The sequence below is a fragment of the Kogia breviceps genome, chromosome 13 (genome assembly GCF_026419965.1).
Source record: "Kogia breviceps isolate mKogBre1 chromosome 13, mKogBre1 haplotype 1, whole genome shotgun sequence".
NCBI classification, from domain to species: Eukaryota; Metazoa; Chordata; class Mammalia; order Artiodactyla; family Physeteridae; genus Kogia; species Kogia breviceps.
Window position 1 is genome coordinate 82,738,763 of NC_081322.1, and position 11,065 is coordinate 82,749,827.

Genomic DNA, 11,065 nt, shown 5'->3' on the forward strand with positions numbered 1-11,065 from the left:
CGCCCGTGGTCAGGTGCCTGGGCCTCGAGGGACCACAGAGCCCCCCACTTGTCCTGAGAGCATCGGTTCTCAGTCATAAGTAACCTTGCCCTCGGGAGACACTGGCAGTGCCTGGGGACATTTACTGAGGACTTACTGTCATCTGGTGGGTAGAAGCCAGGGCGACTGCTCAACACCCTCCGATGCCCAGAACGGCCCCCGTGAAAAATTATCCACCCAGAGTGTCAACAGCACCCAAACTGAGAAACGCTGCTTTAAAGCAGACAGACAGTGCTCGCTTCGGCAGCACATATACTAAAATTGGAACGATACAGAGAAGATTAGCATGGCCCCTGCGCAAGGATGACACGCAAATTCGTGAAGCGTTCCATATTTTTAGCAACTGACAAAGGATTAATATCCAGAATTTATAAGCAACTCATGCAGCTCAATAACAAAAAAACAAACAACCCAATCCAAAAATGGGCAGAAGAGCTAAATAGACATTTCTCCAAAGAAGATATACAGATTGCCAACAAACACATGAAAGAATGCTCCACATCATTAATCATTAGAGAAATGCAAATCAAAACTACAATGAGATATCATCTCACACCAGTCAGATTGGCCATCATCAAAAACTCTAGAAACAATAAATGCTGGAGAGGGTTTGGAGAAAAGGGAACTCTCTTGCACTGCTGGTGGGAATGTAAATTGATACAGCCACTATGGAGCACAGTATGGAGGTTCCTTAAAAAACTACAAATAGAACTACCATATGACCCAGCAATCCCACTACTGGGCATATACCCTGAGAAAACCATAATTCAAAAAGAGTCATGTACCAAAATGTTCACTGCAGCTCTATTTACAATAGCCAGGACATGGAAGCAACCTAAGTGTCCATCAACAGATGAATAGATAAAGAAGATGTGGCACATATATACAATGGAATATTACTCAGCCATAAAAAGGAATGAAACTGAGTTATTTGTAGTGAGGTGGATGGACCTGGAGTCTGTCATACAGAGTGAAGTAAGTCAGAAGGAGAAAAACAAATACCGTATGCTAACACATATATATGGAATCTAAGAAAAAAAAATGTCATGAAGAGATTAGTGATAGGACGGGAATAAAACACAGACCTACTAGAGCATGGACTTGAGGATATGGGGAGGGGGAAGGGTAAGCTGTGACGATGTGAGAGAGTGGCATGGACATGTACACACTACCAAATGTAAAGTAGATAGCTAGTGGGAAGCTGCTGCATAGCACAGGGAGTTCACCTCTGTGCTTTGTGACCACCTAGAGGGGTGGGATAGGGAGGGTGGGAGGGAGGGTGAGAAAAGAGGGAAGAGTTATGGGAACATATGTATATGCATAACTGATTCACTTTGTTGTAAAGGAGAAACTAACACACTATTGTAAAACAGTTATACTCAAATAAAGATGTTTAACAACAACAACAAAAAAAGGCAGACAGACAACTGTGATTTGCCTTGGGACCGATCGGCGTTTTCAGGACACACAGGTGGCACTAAACAGATGCGTGTGGATGAGGATAAACACCTATTATCAGTGAAATCCAGGAGTGCCAAGGGTAGCACTGGAATAGAGCGTCCCCAGAGAGGCCTTAAGGCCGAGAATGCAAAACCTGAACCGGGAAGCAGCACATGGGCTAAGACTGAGCTTCTCCAGTGGTTCTTTGGGGATAAGACGATGAGTGATCTTTATATAAGATTATATTTTTCTGAGTTTTTTAACAATGATCTTGTATTATAATTCCAAAAAATGTAAAGAACCACCTACCACCTGGTGGCTCTAGCTAACGCTGCTGTTTGGAATATGCAGGAAGGCTGTCAAGCGAGTACATCCAGAGAGTTCTCATCACAAGGACAAAATAGTTTTCCTTTTTTCTTCTTTTTTTTTTTTTTTTTTTTTTTTTGTGGTACGCGGGCCTCTCACTGTTGTGGCCTCTCCCGTTGCGGAGCACAGGCTCCGGACGCGCAGGCGCAGCGGCCACGGCTCACGGGCCCAGCCGCTCCGCGGCACGTGGGATCTTCCCGGACCGGGGCACGAACCCGCGTCCCCTGCACCGGCAGGCGGACTCTCAACCACTGCGCCACCAGGGAAGCCCTCCTTTTTTCTTCTTTTCTTTTTATCGTATCCATATGAGATGATGGATGTTAGCTGAACCTATTATAATCATTTCATAATATGTGTAAGTCAGGCTGTACACTTCAAACTTATACAGTGATGTGGATCAATTATTTTTCTATAAAACTGGGAAAATGAATAAAAATTTATTTGACATTACAGAAAAAAATTTTTTGTACGCTGTTGGAATGATCTAGTTTCCCAAATCACCTGTTTCCTGGGCATTATTAGTACCACCCATGAGAAGTGGGCTGATTCTCGCTATATGTACAGACCCCAGTTCACCTGCCAGTTCAGCCTTGTGAGGTGGGAATCATCAAAAATTTGAAGCCCTTCCTCGTGGTGAAGGAAACGCTTGGTAACGTAAAGAGGTCTGAATGGTGAGTCGGATCCCTGGGCTGTGGCCCCAAGTCTGACACATCTGTCCCCTTGAACAAGTCGTGTGAGCTCTCTGGACCCTAGTCCCCTCAGCCACGGAGTGGCTGGGCTAAGAACAGGTGTGTCCCAGAGCCCTTCCCAGCCCTGGGCCCTTCCTGAGTCGCCCACACGAGGGCAGGGGGTGGGCGTGGGCCCACAACCCCGTGGCTTCATCCGCCCCTGGACTGGCCCCCGAGCGACCCTTTGGGACCCAGTCCCAGTGAGTTGAAGGGCAGAGCAGCGTGTGTCCCCAACTCCATCGCTCATCACCCCTGCCATTTCAAAAGCAGGACCTGGCCCCAACTCCCACCTGCTGCTCTAGGCACGGCTCACCTGGCAGGAGACAGAGGTGAGCTCGTGAGCAGACGCGACCCAGGGTGAGTGTCGGATTACCCGCTTTTTTCCTACAAACCTTCCTGATCTCAGAGCGGTCAGCCAGCGCGAATCGACTCCGCTGCGGTTGGTGAGGGGAGGTGCACATGTCGATTCTCTCTCCCATAATGGTCGTTGTCACCGTTGTCACCAGCGGGTACACTGACGCGCAGGGGAGACCCCCTCTGCTCCACGCCTGCCAAGCACTTTCTGAGTTCCGAGCATCCGTCGGCCCTCACTCGCGCCCTTTGCCTTGACAGACTCTGAGCCTTCATAAAATGATGAGCCTCTAAACTAAAGAGGGAGTTCTGTCATCGTTCCACTTCTTAGCGTGGGCGTTAGTCTGGCTACGGGAGAGGAGACGGGTTGTCTCCGAGGCTTTCAAAGTTACTGCTGGCACTTGGGCATGCAGCTTCCTTCTAAGCAGCACTGTCTCTCAGAGAATCTTGGAGACACTGTGAGCTTATTATTTGAACATTAAATCCAATATCATGTGATGCACTTTGGCTGGAAAGCTAACGTGAGGGATGTGACGGGCCCAGAGTGAGGCCTGGGGCCTTGTTGAAATTGAGCCCGGGGCTGGGGTCAGGGCCCGTCACTCCTCCGGGCTGAGCGCACAGCTCACCGCTTCTCACTCCTGCTGCCTAATGTGGATTATTCTTTAAATCGATTCTCTTCTCTGAGTGGCACCCATATGTTTTTGGCTAACAGTGGCTTTCTGGTTTGCTTTTTAGCCATCAGATGTAGCTAATTCTCAAGTGAAGAGGGGAAGGGGGGCGGTTAATAACGGAAAGTTTGGACTCAGGGCTGCTGCCCCCGGAGTTGCACGTAGGATGTTCCCTCGGTCCAGGTCATCCTGCTTCCTGACTCCTTCCCACGCAGATACAGAAACGTCTCAGGCTGCGTTCAGTTCACTCCTTCATTTAATAACGTTGGCTGTTACGGTTACTGATTCACCTGGACCTCGAGGAGATGCTGTGCCTTAGCCATAGAGGACCTCGGTCAGGCCAAGGGACAGCAAGCGGAGAGGCCACAGGCAGGAAAAGCAGGCTGGACGCACAGAACTGAAAGGCTGTGAGCAGGAGGGACGACATGTGGCCCGGCCCCGGGCTGACCGTCCCGGCCTTGCTCCTGGAGTAACCAGAGCTCTGACTGGACTCTGGACTTGCGTTTTTTTTTGTTTGTTTGTTTTTTTTTTTTTTTTTTTTTTTTTTGCGGTATGCGGGCCTCTCACTGTTGCGGCCTCTCCCGTTGCGGGGCACAGGCTCCGGACGCACAGGCCCAGTGGCCATGGCTCACGGGCTTAGCCGCTCCGCGGCATGTGGGATCTTCCCGGACCAGGGCACGAACCCGTGTCTCCTGCATCGGCAGGCGGACTCTCAACCACTGCGCCACCAGGGAAGCCCCTGGACTTGCGTTTTTGACGCTCCCTCCGGTCCAGACGGGAGACTGGTCACGGAGGACCCGCGTGAGCCCCTCCTGGGGGGACGCCTTTCCGAGGACCCTGCCAGATGCCTGTAGCGGGATGTCATCTCACTCCAGCTGCTGACCCCATGACCTATTCCCAGCCCTGTGTGAGTCCTGGGAATGGTTTGGCCATTGATTTCTGCTGGTTGCGTCACTGTCCTCACGTGGTGTCCTCACAGGGGCGCACGGGGCAATATTCAGCGAAAGCCTTGTCTCTAGGGGTTACAGACAGCCCTCAGCTGCAGCTGCTCTGCAGCTCTCCAGAGCACAGTCTCTCCCTGTAGCTCCCCTTTCTCCTGAACTCTGCCCGACTAATCTTAGCCGCCTTCATCTCCCAGAACTCGGATCTGTCTCTGCAGCTCAGTGAGACCACAGAACTCTATGTGGTTTCCCACTCCCTGTACTGAGCCTGGAATCTGCATTCAGGCGGGATTTGGGGCCATAATGCGGCTCCCCTGTTCCTCTGTTCTCAGTGATCAGAGTCCCGTGATGCCTATTGTCTAAAGTCTGAACCCATTTTTCATATATTCTGTTTTTCTCTATTTAAGGAGAGGTAACCTGCCCTCTGTTACTTTCTCAAGGCTGGAAGTGGAAAGCCTATCATTTATTTTTAAAGTCTGACGTGGGGGTAGTTCTCCATCCACAGAGAACATCTCAGCACACGTTCCTCAAAACGTACGTACTTTCATTTTCAGCCATGTTCTAGCGGTCCCTGCACGTTATACCTTCACCATCATTTTGTTCTCATCTTCCTCTGCGCCCACCGAGGGATCACGCTTGCCCGTCTCCATAGGATTCGGCGTCCCTGTGTGACTCGCTTTGGCCACAGAAATGTAGTTGGGAGCATCGAGTACACTTCCAGCGCTCATCCTCAGCCCCTCTTTTCCGTCACGCGATGACAACGGGAGTTAAGCGTTGACATAAGGGGGCCGAAGAGTTGCAGCACGTAGAGGAGAGGTGGCCCGGAGAGCGGCTGCGACCCACAGCAGAGTTCGCATGAGCAAGGAGGAGGCTCCTGCTACGCTGAGCCACTGAGGTCTGGAGCTGCTTTTTGTGCAGCAGGAACTCCACCAGCCTGTCCTGCCTGAGATAATCGCTCTTTATTGAGCCGGAGTATGCGTTCACCCCGACCCTAGACACGTGTCTACAAACATGTTGGTTTAATGAAGCGGGAGTTTTTGCAAATGTACCATTTGGGAAACTATCAATCCACCCGAAAATGAGGAGCCAGAGGAAGCAAAACCAAGCAAAACTTTACAGAAGGAAACGGACCATTTTTTTGAGATTGAGTTCTTTTGTTGATGTGTTTAAATCACTTCCAGACGGACCAATCCATTGTAATTCAGAAGGATTTATACGTCCCTTGCCACAAATCTAAACAGAATGGAAAACAAATTAGCATCAACTATAGGTATTTGTCCACAACAGGAGACTTGACCCTGGTGAACTGAAATTTTTCTGTGAGACGCCATCTGTCTTTGATCCTCTTCTATTACATGAGGTTAGCTTTGCCTTTTTCAGGCGCCAGAGGAAATGCCTTCGTGGTTAAGTTTTACTTCCCAACCACGTGTAGAGGTGCTTTTTCCCCCAGTTATATTGAGCTATAATTGACATATAACATCGTATGAGTTTAAGGTGTACAGCAGGATGATTGATATATGTGTATATTGTGAAACGATCACCACAATACGTTTAGCTAACGTCCATCACCTCACATAGTTACCAGTTTGTTTTTTATTTTTCTTGTGATGAGAACTTTTAAGAGATACTTTTGATAGCAGCTCCTTCTAACTTGCTTCCAAAAGAGGAATTCTTAACCTTTCGTCCATATATTACTGGGGTGCGTGTGTCAATGAATCACATGAGATTGTAGGCATATTATGTGCGTATTTTACATTTTTTCTGGGGAAAAGGATTTGCACCTTTCATCAGATTCTTAAAGGTCTAGGTGACTCGCTTTAAAGACAAAGCCAATATCCTCTCACCTAAACAGAATCTCATCTCACATTTCATCAGCTGAGTCCTGTTCTTTTTCTTGTAATTGCTTCTCCTTCTCTTTTCTTTCTCTTATAATACAGGAACTGAAGGAATATCCTGAAGAGGGAGGGATGAGTAATTTCACAAGTGGACGGCAGGTACTTTCCACTTAGCCCTCGAGGTTCTGGCTGGTCACCCAGGTCAGCTGTCTGAGCGGGACACAGGATTTTAATCCAAGCCGTCGTGGTGCAAAGTCCTCAGGGGCTCTTGAAACTCAGAACCACCGTGGTAAGTGATGGCAGAGCAAAGACCTACTGTCACCCTTTGGCCAAAGGAGGGGAGAAATGGAAAGTCACCGAGCCTTGAGGAGAGAGGAGAGAAAGTCCTTCCTGTCACAGCTGACTTCCCTATTTGGCTCAGTGTGGAGTTTTAGATTTTTGTATAAAGCGTTTTGGAATGGGCGGGAAAAGTTGTGGCAGAGAGGATGAAAAGAGAGGGGAGAGGAAGTTATAAATATATCCTCACTACCTCCCGGCGAGTCCTGGCACCGAGAGGCTGAGAAATCCTATGAGACTAACTGTGAGCAAACTTCCGGATAGAAAGAGACTGAAAGAAGTCTGGCTGCCCAGTCAATATTATTGTCTAAATAACTACGTGCAGGCCCCTGGAGGTCCGCAGGGCATCAGGAAGCAGCAGGCAAGTCAAGCTGAAAATTGCTACTGTGACTGAAGACCCTCTGCTCCCTTGGAGGTGACTTCAGAGCCTCTGCCCACACGTCACAAATATGCCTAAAAACAAAAACACTGGGACATTTTCGTCGTACAAAAGCCATGTCCTCATGGAGAATCAAGCAGAATACCTCTTCTAATCTTTTATTTATTTATTTATTTATTTTTTGCGGTACGCGGGCCTCTCACTGTTGTGGCCTCTCCCGTTGCGGAGCACAGGCTCCGGACGCGCAGGCTCAGCGGCCACGGCTCACGGGCCCAGCCACTCCGTGGCACGTGGGATCCTCCCGGACCGGGGCACGAACCCGCGTCCCCTGCATCGGCGGGCGGACTCTCAACCACTGCACCACCAGGGAAGCCCCCTCTTCTAATCTTAAAGTCATGTAATGTTGCATGTCAATTCTATCTCAATAAAATAGTGGTGGGGAAAGGTGGTTGGGAAACTTAACTACAAAGCCATTTCCTCTGGCACTAAAAAAATGCAAAGCTAACCTCATGTAAAAGAAGAGGATCAAAGACAGATGGTGCCTCACAGAAAAATTTCAATTCACCAGGAAGCCACAGAAGTAAGGACTCCTAAGATGGGTATGAGCCAGGTGACCTGAGGTGACAGCTCCTTTATTCTTTTTATTGTACTCACTAAACCGTGGCAGGTCCATTTTTAGTTACTGGTTTTTGTTATGTCTTACATAGATTCGTGTTCACTTTTGTGTTGGAAATAGTCACATAGCTTGATCTGCAAAAAATGCTGTGATTTTTTTTTTGGTTGCTGTCAGCTTTTGATGTGACTCTCCCTTTTTCTTCTACACTCCCTGTGGAAACCTGTCCATGGGGACAGCGACAGGTTGACCTCCAGGCTCCAGAGCTGTGCTGAAAATACCGGTGATCTGTGTGTTTCTCAGTGGGCGAGGAAAACCACCTAAGCCTGCTAAATTTGTCAGCAGCCTAGTGGAAAAGCAAGTTCTCTCAAATAGATAAACTATGAAATTAAAGAGTCCGACGCAGTGTAGCCAACAGAAACAACTGTGGGTGAGAAGTTTGGAGATCTGGTATCTAATAGTAAGTCCTATCGGGACTTCAGTATTCAGTGAGCAAGTCAGAAATCTTTCCTGTCCTTTCTATTTCACCATGATTGCCTTGGGAGGAGATACATGACATAAGGAAAAATTAAAATAATTTATAACTTTCTAGGCAGCATTAAGCCTCTTGCTAAAATAACAAGACAATCAGATGCTGGCTGTGCTAGACATGGCAGACATTGCTTGTCATCCAACCCAAAACCTGTTCCTTCCCAACCCCTTTCTCTCTTGTCCATTTCAACTGAAGAGACTGGAAAAGTCTCTATTGTAGCTAATGGGGTTCATGTGACACAGCTCTGACGAATGAGTCTTAAGTGGAAATTTGTTCAGTGTGTCTGGAGAAGCTTTTGCCGTTTTTTGGGGGTTTTTTTGTTTTTTCAATAAAAGGGACACATACAGCTGACCTAGATTCCTCTTTTCTTTCTACCTTGAATATTGGTGTAATGCTTGGAGCTGAAGCAACCATTTTGTGATCATGAGACAACAGGGCAACACGTTAAGAATGATGGAAGAGAAAGAAGGACCTTGCCTTGATCTTTGATGACATTGCTGAGCTGCTACCCCAGCTCTCGATGACCTACCTTGGGACTTCTGTTTATTTAAGACTTTTAAATTTATTTATTTTTGGCTGTGCTGGGTCTTCGTTTCTGTGCAAGGGCTTTCTCCAGTTGTGGAGAGTGGGGGCCACTCTTCATTGCGGTGCGCGGGCCTCTCACTGTCGCGGCCTCTCCCTTTGTGGAGCACAGGCTCCAGACGCGCAGGCTCAGTAGTTGTGGCTCACGGGCTTAGTTGCCCCGCGGCATGTGGGATCTTCCCAGACTGGGGCTCGAACCCGTGTCCCCTGCATTGGCAGGCGGATTCTTAAACACTGCGCCACCAGGGAAGCCCAAGACTTTTATAGTTGAGTTTTCTCTTACTTCCAGCCAAAGCATTCCTAAGTACCTATGATACACTGGCTATAATATGTTGTTACTGAGAGATTTAACTAAGTTAATTTTATTCAAAAGGGAATCACCATGTAGTAATTCACTTTAATTTTTAAAACTTATAAAAAAGCAAAATTTAAGAGCAATTTTTTTAAATTTGTATTTTGATAATTTTTAAGCATTCAGAAAAGTTGAAAGAACAGTTTATTTTAGATGTATTTTTATTTGTAAAATTTGTATTTTATTTTAAATTTATATTTTATTAGATTTTTAATTCCACTAAAAATTTATATTTTGAATGTTTTCAGATATACAGAAAAATAGAAACATAAAGAAAGTATCTCCTTTCTCACACTTCCACAGGATGGGTTCAGTATCCAGCCTCTGCCTGCATCCCTCCAAGGATGGGGAGCTTACTTTCACACAGGCAGCCTTTTTAAAAAATAACACACAAAAAAACAAAACTATAACACACATCTAATTGCTATAAAGGTCTATCTGGATGTTGAACCAAAACTCACTCCTCTGTAACTTTTCTCTACACTCTCTGGAGTGACGGTGTACAGGTCTTATTATTAAACACTTGGCATTTTCTCCATCGATGGGTCTTGTACCAGCGGTCCCCAACCTTTTTGGCACCAGGGACCGGTTTCGTGGAACACAGTTTTTCCACAGATGGCGGGGGGATGGGGTGGTCCAGGTGGGGATGTGAGCGGCGGGGGGCGAGCGGCAGAGGCCGCTTCACTCGCTGGCCCGCTGCTCCCCTCTGCTTTGCGGCCCCATCCCTAACAGGCGAGGACCGCTACCGGTCTGCGGCCCCGGGGGTTGGGGACCCCTGTAGTAACCCGCTCAGCAAAGGGGTATTTCTGGAGAAGAGTCAAGGATAGAAGGGGAAACAGGACTCCCCATCCTGAAGTGGGAGCCCATTCGGGAGGCCTGCGCTTCCTCTCGTGCAGGAACGCTGGGGAGGAGGGGCTTGGCAGCCGTGCCCTCCCCCCCCCCCGCCCATCTATTGGCCCAGCTCTTGTGCAGGGCTGGGGCGTGCGGGGGACAGAGCTTCGTCCTCAGAGCTGCTTTAGTTGGCTGAACAGCCAGATTATTCATTAGTCTGAACCATCATCCCACCCCTGGTAGGTTCTCCCTGAGTGTGGAATTGGGCTGAACAACGGTCCAGCAGGCCCTGACTGTTCCTGGCATGGGAGAGGCAGGCCCCACCCCCGACCTGTGACAGGTGTGCCTTGGGTTGTTTTTACAGTTGGGGTGCTGGGGGCGCCCCAAGGCCCGGCGGGCAGCTGGCACAGCCGTGTGTGGAGCTTGGTCTTGGCCACAGGAGTGAATAAAGCTCCCCTGGTCCCCGGGACCACAGGTGTCCCCACGAACCATCTTTGTATCAACGCGTCTAACATCGGGTCGCTGGCTTTCAGTAGGAGAGCAGGAGGAAGGGCAGACACCCGCGAGATCCTGCATCACTGCGGCTGCTGGAGCTGCGGGGTAGCCCGGCTGCCGGGCACACTCTGATGGGCGTTCAGTTGGTGCCTGGGGGCCTCGGGTGCAGCCCTCCAAGAGGTCATGGTCTTGGGTTGTGAGGAAAGCTGATGAGAGCCTGGACCCAGTTATCCCGACCTGAGGTTGTAAGTCCAGTCACGTGTGTGTGTGTGTGTGTGTGTGTGTGTGTGTGTAGATACACAGATTGGTGCCTCGTGCTCCTTGTTTACAAAAGAAAATAGCTTAATAAAATGCACTTCGAGGCCACCCCTCCTATTAACGGTGCCCAACACCCGCCGCGCAGCCAAGGCCAGCAGAGCCAGGCAAGCTTCCCCGGGGAGCTGAGCCAGGTGACTGCAGACCTCACCTGCTCCGCGGGGCTTCCCAACCCCGGCAGGATGGCCAGCGGCCAACACGCAGCTGTTTCTGTGATGGTGACACCAGAGAGCTCGAAACGACCTCACGGCTGGGCAGCCCT

The 11,065-nt window shown here is 48.9% G+C and overlaps 1 non-coding gene across 1 annotated transcript; it reads left to right on the forward strand.

Moving 5' to 3' along the window:
- The first annotated feature begins 270 nt into the window (after positions 1–270).
- On the forward strand, positions 271–377 carry LOC131740273 (U6 spliceosomal RNA). The gene has a single exon (XR_009330870.1). It is a non-coding gene; the product is annotated as a U6 spliceosomal RNA (small nuclear RNA).
- The last annotated feature ends 10,688 nt before the right edge of the window (positions 378–11,065 follow it).